Consider the following 10739-nt stretch of genomic DNA (forward strand, 5'->3'; position numbering starts at 1 on the left):
CTCATTTGAGTCCAGTCTTTTTCTCCCGCCCAGGCAGGGGGTTGGGCTTGAAGATCTACAAGGTCCCTTCCGACCCTACTTCTATGATTCTATGAACTTAATATACATACCAGTAAGTCAGTCCTGCTCTGTTTTAAAGTGGCTGTGGGGGTGCTTTTAACTAAAGCTTATTTGATGAGCTTTAAAGTGCCCCTGTGGCCACTTTAAAATGTAGGGGGCTGAATACATGCAACGGTGAGGTGATGCTGGAGGATTTTAATTGAAATGTGGAGCAGACTTCATTTAGTCTGTTCTGACATGTTCTAATTGGAATGCATACCAGAATATCTACAAACAGCCTATAGTTCACCTCTTTTTTTCTTTTTTTTTTTTGTTTTGTGTTTGCAAGACAGGAGCTGGAACAGGGAAGGGCTGCAGCCAAAGGCAACTCAGTCATGGAACCAGACCACCGGACTCCCCTATATTTTTAAGATCACAGGCAACCTCCCCTGGAGACCGTATTCAGGCAAGGTATGACACGTGAGTGAGCTGAGTTAGAAGATCATAAAGAAGACTTGAGGGGGAGCAGAATGAGCCCACTAATTCAGTAATTTGATTAAACACACACGTACCATTTAATACAATTCCAGAAAATAAAATCACAATTTAAAAAATTTTTAAGATAACAAGAAGTATTGCACATTAACAAAATGATCATCATGATTAAAATGAAAAAGTAAGTTCCATGATCTCAAAAACCCCATGAAGATCCAAAAGCAAAAATGTACAACTTCATCAAAGATGTTTTCAGATACTCTTTCATTTACCCCCAAATGCCTTGTGGATGTGTAATAGTATGAGATTTTGAAAATATGGTTATCTTCTCAAAATGGTGGCAGCCAGTAGACTATCTGAAAAACTACAGCACTTGGAAAGGTACTGTTATGTAGAATTTATGATACTTCCACTACTGTGGCCTTCCCATTTTTGAAACTGCACCCAAATCTGGGTTTACACATAAGAAGTATAATTGTTGCAATTCCAAAGCCCACTAACGTTATTTCAAAGTCACATTCAGCACTTCCAAGAAAAGGTTATTTGACCTAGAGCAAGATCCAGGTTGTTCTCATAAATACCTAATTTATGCTTTGACATCTTAAAAATAGATGTCTTGCATCTGGAAGTTGATACATATAGACCAGGCAAGGCCCCCAAGATGCCTATACATTCAGTGACTGGGCACCTACCTCCAAAGGATGATCCAGAGTAAATAGATGCTGAGCAGCAAGACACTTGGAACTAGTCAACAGGAAATGCTCAGCACAGGGGTGTGTCTGAACTCCCACACCACCTCAGTTTGGGCACTTGACTCAGGGCTGCATACAGGCACCATTGTGCACTTGGGATGCAGAATATCCAAAAGTTGTGCACCTAACTGGCCAGGAGACCAAATACTCCAACAGTATATAGCGTTAAGTACAAAAAAGAGCAGTCATGGTCACTTTCAGTTGACAAAGAAAAAATATTTCCTAATTCCCAGGAAAATGCCCTACATCAGATTAAGAATACTCTGGGAAGATGGGGATCTTCCAGTAGTATAACTAGAGATAGGCAAGAGGGGCATGAGCCTCAAGTGCTGACCTGGGGGGCAGGGGTCCCAAAGTCTCTTTCCCTCACTTGCTCTGTTCAGTGTTTCCCAAACCTGCTGATCATCATGCCCCCTTGATGGTCTCTTCCATCCCAGTGCACTGCCCTGTATTACTCAATCATTACTCCCTGCTCTCTTTCACACTGCCGCAGCTGGTCTGTCACTCACTGCACCCTTGCCACAGGATTTGGCCCTAGGTCCAAATTCTCTCTTGGCATATAATTCTGTGGCAGAGGCAGTAGCCCTCAGTACAGATCAGAAAGGGCACCTTAAATTGCACCAGGAAAGCTACTGGGAGCCAGTGTGGACAGTGGCATACCGTGGGTCTCTAGCACCCAGGTGACAATGCTTCCATTTGTGCCCTCCCCCCCCGCAAGATGATCCAAGCAGGATGCGGGGCTCCCTCTCCCATCCCATGGCACTTCTGCGGAGAAATTAACAGCATGGCACACCAGACGCGGGGGAAAGGCTGCAGCTGGAATTTCTGTCCAAAACAGCTAAAGAAACTTGCAGCACACTAGGCAGGGGTGGCGAGTGAACTACACAAACACAGGAGGTGCTGCAGCCTCTCTGCCTGGCTCTAAAGGGCCCAGTCAGCACCCCACTCCAGGCCAGTGCCCAGGGGCCATGGCCCCTTTGCCCACCCCCCCATCGGTACACCACTGAGTGTGGATGCTGGAGGACTGGAGTTATGTGCTCTTGGTGGCCCATCCCCCATCAGAAGGCAGGTAGATACTGAGATAGTAAGGGTATGCTTTAAGACCAAAATATTTTGGCCATTTAAGACCAGACTGAATTAATTTTTTTTTTTTTTTAAAGACCTCTGTGATTTAGTCATTTTTAAATATCAATATAAGCATTTAAAATTAGTTTGGCCAACAATACATTCTTGAACCCAAACTGGTTCCATGCTATAAATGTACCAGTTCCAAATTTATTCATATATCATAATTAACTGCAGCCAGTGATACAATTAGGAACAGTTAAAGATTTTTTTAAATCTATGCAATATCCCCAAACCTTGCCATCAGTAATAAAATCATACTAAACTTACCCTATAATGTTATGGATTTGGGAAAAAACTCTGATCTAGAAATTCAAATGGTAACCAAACTAATGGCTTAAAGTATTTTACTTTTTAAGAATATTCAAGTGCTACAAATTAGTTTAAAATAATCTTAGCAAATTTCAGAAAAATAAGAAGTGAATTTGCAGAAAATAGGAAATCTGATTGTGTCTGCAGTGGTTTATACTCCAAATAAAATAATGTTACCCAAGACTAAAATAGGGTTCCTGTAAGCATGTAAAGTATATGGAACCAAGTGGAATGTTATTCCAGATACCAATTCAGTTTAAAAACAATACTCCTGACCCTCTGCACAACAAAAACTTATTTTCTGCTGTGTGCCCACTATTGTAACTGCTAGATATGTTTAACAAAGTAAGCACCCTCACAGCACTTACATGTATACAAAACCCAGCTATAGACAAAGAAGAACTACCATTTGCCCCAGTATAGAATGCACACTCATTGCCATATATTAGGTTCATTCTTGCTAATAAGAACATCAAAACACCATTTTGAAACTCTTCCATAGCAACAACAAGAAAACCCACATATATGGAGTAAATCCAAAACTGCGGAAAATGCCAAAAAGGAACAAATTACAGTAGCTCTCTCCTGCTCATGGGTACAGAAATTTCACTTCATGATATAAGAAACTAATGCAAAAAACTTACTAAAGTGAACCAATCTGTGTTGTCAAAGATGATCCTACAGTTTATAGAATCAAGAATGCCCAATATTAAAATTCTTCTTTTGGCTTTATATTGTACATAACTTCTTATGGAAGCAAGAACTTAGTGTGAAGAATGCATACGAAAGTACTGGGAAAACTTGCAATAGAAATAAATACGCAGGTAACTATGCAGTTTAACGTATGTAGTTTTTAAGGTCCTGAAAATGAAGTGGGAAGACAGAATACCAAACACAGAGGTACTGGAGCATGCAAAACTGACATATTTAGAAACCACTATCAAGAAGAGGAGGTACGATGGATTGACCATGTCAGGAGAATGGAAAGAGACTGTATGGCCAATAATATTTTGTATAACAAGATTTAAGACCGCTCTAGAAAATGGGCTTGCACTTCATAGCAGTACCATGATGTGTGCAAAAATTATATGAAGTCATTCAACATCAACCTAGAAAGCTGGGAGGAGCTTGCAAAAATTTAATCCAAACTGGATGGAATATCTGGCACAAGGTGCAGCTCAACATGAAGCAGCTCTGATCCAGAGGATGGAAGCAAAGTGAGAAAGAAGAAAGGCTCATGCTATAAACTTGGACTCCAACTCAGACAACATATGGATCTGTGAAACTTGTAACACGCTGCATCACTTTTGAGTTGGGCTTGGCAGCCACAAATGGATTCATCAGGCATCTGAGTAGACCTCTTAGGTATACACCACAATCCACAGAATTGATGGTTGCCGCCAACCTTTAATAAACAATTCTAAAAAAAGAGGCCTCTGGAACAGGGAAACTAGACACAGACTCTATTTAAAAAAAATCTTGTTTCTGGAGCAAGTATAAATAATACAATTAGTGAAATGGACAGACCATTCAAACAATTCGTTAAAAATACTGTGCGATACTATGCTCCTGGTTTCAAGGAACAAAGGAGACTGGATTTGGGAAATCATTCCAAAATCCAAATGGTAAGGACTCTCCCTGACTTTCAAGAGGTTGGTTCTTATCATCTCTTCTGCAGTGGAGGCCTGTTTCTGGGTGACTTAAGAAGAGAGTTGGGACTATGAATGAACTCTGCAGATGCTTCACATCCTGGAATCATCTTGCCCTGGATTGTCCCTCTCTTTCACAGGGTTCATATCTGTCAGGTCTGCAGTTTCTGGAGACCCCAGTAAGTAAATACTGGGATGACTCAATAGCAGTGGCAGAATGAATAGGATTGGACTGGCACCTATAACATTTTCCTTGTGTCCAACATTCCCCATCCATCAACTAACAGGAGACAGGGGGAACAATGGGGCTAGCCACTATCAGGTGCAGTGGCTGCTGGTGTGGGCTCTTTGGACTTTGGCACATTCTTCTATTTGTTACAGAGATTGTGGCCATGAATGGATGTAGCACTACAACTTCACACATGCAGCAGCTCTTTGAAGTGCTACAAGGAGTGTACATACATACAGCACCCCCCAGATGGATCATGACAAAGTCTCTACAAAGACAGTTGGTGGAATTCTCCAGCCAAGGGGCAATAGGGGTTGCCTGGCCCTGCAGCTCTGCTCACTTCTCCCCCTCTCAACCCCCACCCATTGGGGAAGAGGAGCCTGTCAGATCACTGACAGTATTCCTCTCCCCACAAGGGAAGGTAGACCATACTGGCTGGCAGTGATCAGCAGGAAAATGGGAAGGCAGCACTCATTCCAATACCCTGCAAAGAGAAGGGTGCCCGTTAGTGAACCCAGTCACTTACGGCCTGCTGCCCCCACGGGTGTGGGGAGTAAAACTGCAACCCCCTGGGCTGGGTTGTCAGTGAATGCAAAACCAGAACTGGGCTTGTATGTGGTTAGCTGAGCTGCAGCCTCTAATCCCAAATAGGCTGCAACTCTGCTTGCCCTGGGTGAACCCAGTCTACCCTGTACTCATTGACAGCAAGGTTTAGGAGTGACAGGCTGTCATTAAGCCCATGGCAGCATCTGACCACAAAGGCAGGGCTGGGGTGCAGATTTACCTACATGCCCAAGTGAGACTAGCTGAAGTGCCCCACTGAGACGGTTGCTGAAGTGGTGCTTGCATCTTGCCCAAGAGGCAGCTGATCACATTCTGCCAAGGGTCAATGAAGGTCACAAGACAGCTGAATGGGAAACTGCATTCTGCCCACAAAAGTAGCAGAATGTGGTTATTCCCAATGAGTTGCAAAGGAAATGGAGAGAAACAGGCCTAGAGGTCTTTTGGTTTGCCTTTGCCCTTGCTTTTTCTTGAGCTGATGCAAGAGTTACTGCTGCTCTCTAAGAATGAGAAGCAGGGCTGAGGTAAAACACACCTCAAGAGGCAAATGCAGGTGTGGGACAAATCTGGGAATTAGGTTGCCAAATTGTTGAGCCACACCGTTAGCTAGAAATTAGATGCAAAATTCTGAAACTTTCCTCAGAAGCGTTCTGCAGCAAGGAGCCCTAATTTGTTTGGGGACTTCATGGGCATTCAGCAGCTGCCAGTAACTAACAGGTCTTGTTCCAGTCCCAAGCTTCAAGCAGCCTGAAGTCCCAATGTGGGTCTGTGGGTCTAAGCAAGGTAAAGAAAATATTCTTTTCTAAAATCAGTATATAAATATTATTACCTTTCATATTTTTACTTTATACAAGAGGGTTTCCTTCCCCTTTTCTAGGCCAACATTTATGCGTCTTCTAATACTCTGAACAGAATGAAGTGCTGCACAATACATATGTTAGACTAATACTGTTAATTGTTAATGCCCGACTTCTTGACAGCAGTGTGAAAGCAGTGTTTATTATGTCTGTTTAAATATGAAATGAGTTCAGAGACACAGGCTTATGGTAGCAAGGGATCTTTTCACAGGAGTGTTTGTGATGGAATGCCTTACACCAACATTATAAAAGGGAAAAAGAATTAAATTGTTTTCCTTTTCTTGTTTTCTCCTGAACATTAAATTTAAACAAGACAGAGTAATGCAGACAGGCTGAAGACAGGAATACAGTATTAAAGAAGATGTTTCCTTAGCAACGAAATCAGATGAAAATCCAAGGATGTACTCATATGACTATTTCTGCACTACACAAAAGTAGGGCACTAGAAAATGCAGGTAAGAATACAGTAATGGAGACACCTAGTAGACATGTATTAACAATACAGTTAAATCAGAATTGTTTTTGTTCATTTTAACATATGTTACCTCGTTAAATTGTTATACAAATTTGGGGGACCTAATCTACCTCTAGCTGATTTATCTGTCACTGTCATTCAATTTGCAGCAGATCTAATTTAGACTTACAATAAGTACTCAAAGAAGCTTTAAGTCTGGGGACATTACATTTGGGAAGTAGCAAGCAGCCAAACCAGAAAGAAAGGAAAGGAAGAAAAGCAATTCTGTAGTGCTCTATAATTAGGTTAAAAATACAGAGATTTACAGTTCTATTTGTTTTCAAAGCTAAGAAGGATATAAACTAATTAACTACATCACTAGCTAAGTAAAAATTACCATTTTATGGAAGTTGAGGTACCTATTGTCATAATAGTACAGTAAATTTGATCTTAAATTAGATATAATTAAGTATTAAAGGAGTGTGGAACATCTGAAAGAAAATATTTCCAGAATAACAGTCCCCCTCATCTGTCAAAGCATGAAAAACTCATTGGATTGTTTTCCAAGTACAAATATACAGAATAGAAATTTGAACCTCAAAAGGTAAGTTTTGTCCTTAACTTGTTTTAGTGAGGTGAATTTCTAAGACATTAATGTTTTCAACAAAAGTCATTTTGCATAGTCTGGGCTTTGAGAGCTACTTTAATTCCATGGTGCAGCTCTTCAAACTATATCTGAAAGTATTTCTCAGTCTTGATGTTCTTTTCAACCAGTTATTGATATCTTCACCCTTCTTTCCCCAAATCAACATTAAGGAAATATTAATTCATCCAAGATAAATTTCTCCAACTATTAGATTTTATTTTCCTTTTAAGATTCTTGAAAAGCATATTAGATTCTCTACTATTATTTAGAAAATGTGGAGGGTATGGAATTATTATTATTACTTTAATTAATTTATAGATCAGGATCAGAAACAGATCCACAGTACAGGCAGCAAAGCAGGTTAACTATACTAGCCTTCCATGTCTACAGTCCTTCCTTTAAATTCTACTTATTCTGTAAGTGAAAATGAGTTTTGCGATCTTCTTAATCCCAGTGCAAATGCTGACTGCCAAATTTTCAGATGCAGCCACTGTTTCTGAGTGATACTATTTGGGTGCAAAGTGTTTCATGCTGGACATCTGAAAATAGAGACATTAAAAAAAAATGAACCAGTGACCACATCTGGACAGTTTCTCATTCAGTCTACATTATAAGAACAAAAGTCACACTGACAAAATTAGCAATCCACTCAAAACAAGGCTGGGAGCTGGGAGAAGTTGGAGACGGTGTAACTGATGAGATTTTGAGCATCCAAGCATAACATTCTGTAATTCAGTGGACAATGTCTTCCTCCAAACTCAGGAAGGCATGAAGATCAAAGCCAGTATTGAATTATCCATTGTATTGCCAGTCTCAGAAACTATGGCTATTCACTCTCAAACTCAGCATAGGCTAAACAACATAATTTTGGATGGAGTCAGAAAGAGAAACCACTAAGTCACTGGCCTTGTACAGGGTTTATGTTTCTACCAAGAGTATCACCACTCTTCCTGTAGGAATTGCCAGCATACAGGCATTGATTCACTTCTCCCAGAGGAAACATGTCCCTTGTAGGACACCTGGAAGATCTCCCCTGCAAGAGTTTCTCTAGAATGAATGACTGTACACTTATACTCAACTCCTGTACAAAGTAGGAGGATTCAAGCAGTAGACTCCCCTGTGCCTTCCCCCAACCTTCTGTAGATTGGAGCCCCCCAGTCTGGGGTATTTCCCTGCAGTTCAATTCCTTCCAATTATGAAGAAGTTGAGCTGCCAGTACCTCTCCAAGCTTTCTGGAGAATGGCCAGGGATATTGCCAAGTGACTCCAGTCAGTGGGAGGTACAAAGTCTTTCCCTGATGCTCCACTCTCCCTGGGGACCTGGAGGAGTAGAGCAGTTGCTGCTCTGTATGCCTTTCCTGGGATAACCCTAGTCTGCAGTAGGTGGAGGAAAGAGGGGAGAGGGGGCAGCTGCAGGCTAGAACTCCTGTACTGCTTCCTTTCCCAGAAAGATTTTTAGCAATGGAAATTTTGCCTGTTCATAGCCATCATCTATACTAGTGTTTGTCAACCGGGGGTGTGCATGCCCCTAGGGGTACTTAAAAGGTTGCAGGGGGTATGCGGACCTAATGTGGCCGAAAGATGCTGCATGCATTCATGCACCTGCAGCACAGCATGCAGGTGGCTAGGAAAGCATCCAGGTCCAGCTGGTTAATGTGTTGTGAGGGAAGGGGCCTGGGGGACAGATCGAGGCAGCTGCGAGAGGCATGGGAGGGGGGGCTGCAGCCACTGCAGAATTTGCTGCAGCCCCCCCACCCAGTGCCACCACCACCCACCCAAAGCACAGCCCAGCCCAGCCACCCACTGCAAAGAGCCCATCTCCAGCCTGCAGCTGCAGTCCACCCCACACACAGATCCAGGGGTACAGACCCCCTGTGCCCTCCCAGGGGGGCGGAAAGCAGCAGGAGCTGCTACCCCCCATGCAGCTCAGTTCTGTGCCTTGCCCTGGCTGGGCAGCCCCTGCCCCAGTCCCACTCCCTCCCCCACCGCTGGGCCAGCCCACCCCACCCCACAAACAGATCCAGTGGCACATGCCCCCCATGACCTCCCAGGGTGCACACAGCAGGAGCTGCTTCCCCACTCCTGCAGTCCCCAGATGAGCCACTAGCAGCTCCATCTTGCGCTCTGCCCTGGCTGTATAGCCCCAGCCCCTCCCTCACTGCAGGGAAATTGATCTGCACCCCCGCCCCTTAAAAACAAGAAAAAAAAATATAAAGAGGCGCATGAGCTGGACCTTTGACAGAGAAGGGGTACACTTGTTAAAAAAGGCTGAAAACCCCTGATCTGTACCACTGCCCTTTGATTTACTCCCATTCAGCAAACAGTTAACCAAACATCCATGTGAAAGTGAGAATGTGGAAAGATGCTCTCTCATAGCTGGTATGAAAGTCTGAATATAAAAAACAAATCTTATTTCTAAAAAAATAGCATAAATCCAAGAAATCCCATGAGAAAAAGAAAGAGAGGGAGGACAGACTGAATATTTCAATATGAAATTTAGGCCTCTCCAATTTGCCTTCTGTCTTGTTAACCAGTTAGTGATTCTGTGACAATCACAAGAAGGGATAAAAGTGAAAATGACAAAGAAAGTTGTGAAGATACTAAGCTGTTTCCAAGTTTACCACATGCATATTCAGTAGTCAGAAGGAACTGGAGCACAGATAAATCCACGATTTGTTTGTTTTTAAATATTACTGGATCCCAGAACAATGGGAAAGAATATGTAAATGAGTGAGTGAAAAGCACCACTGAACTAAATAACAATCTTGAGTTTTAGAAGTACAGTTTTTCAAGAGAGATAGATATGGTTAATTTGCAAAAATGGTGAGGAAATTTTAGCACAATTGCATGTAAATACATATTTCAGTTAAAAAAAAAAACTAAAACAATAATTTAAAAACATATATGTATTGTCCAGTGGTCCTCCAAACATTATAGACTACCAATAAATATACTAGCATTTGATATAGAACTTTGCAGAGTGAAAGGGCAGTTGATAAATAAAAATATAAATAGTTCTAAAAACAAGTGTACTACTTCTCCAAACTTTCTTATACTTTCTGTCAAAAGATTCTGAGAATTTAATGATTTCATGTGGCTGAAAAATGCTGCATTAATGATAGCTTAGCTTTGTGAAATGATCAGACAATTTGCAGAAACTGTTAGATGCCTTGTCTTGATCTAAACTAAAGCATCATTCACCTTGAATGCTCTTGCAGAGGGATAATAAGAAAAGACTGAGGATTAACACAGTTCTAAAAGTCAGGTGAAGGTTTATAAAGTTGTCAGCTGACCAGAATTAATCCATTCATTCTGTGCTCATACTGCCTTGATAATGTAGAGGCATCTTTTCACTCTAAATAGACTACAGTCTAAATCAGTGGCCAATTGCAGAGCCTCTTGGAATCGATCTGAGGCTGGGAGGGCTAAGAGCATATGTACGTGTGCAGGTGTGACCCTCCACCAGTCCAGCAGTCTGCGGGGGCATGTGCCCCCTGGGGCGTCCTTAGGGGTGTGCACAGTAGCAGAAGCCCCCTGTGCCTCTGGACTAGCTGCTCAGGCTTGATGTTCCTACCACCCACCCAGTCGTGGCCCCACTCACCTTACTTCTGCTCCTGCCAG

At 42.2% G+C, this 10739-nt stretch overlaps 1 protein-coding gene across 1 annotated transcript in view; it reads right to left on the reverse strand.

Moving 5' to 3' along the window:
• The window catches only part of EML5 (echinoderm microtubule associated protein like 5), a 222112-nt gene that overhangs the window by 180684 nt on the left and 30689 nt on the right, over positions 1–10739 (reverse strand). The window lies entirely within an intron of this gene.

This window comes from Crocodylus porosus, unplaced genomic scaffold (genome assembly GCF_001723895.1).
Source record: "Crocodylus porosus isolate Cpor-Errol unplaced genomic scaffold, CroPor_comp1, whole genome shotgun sequence".
NCBI lineage: Eukaryota > Metazoa > Chordata > Crocodylia > Crocodylidae > Crocodylus > Crocodylus porosus.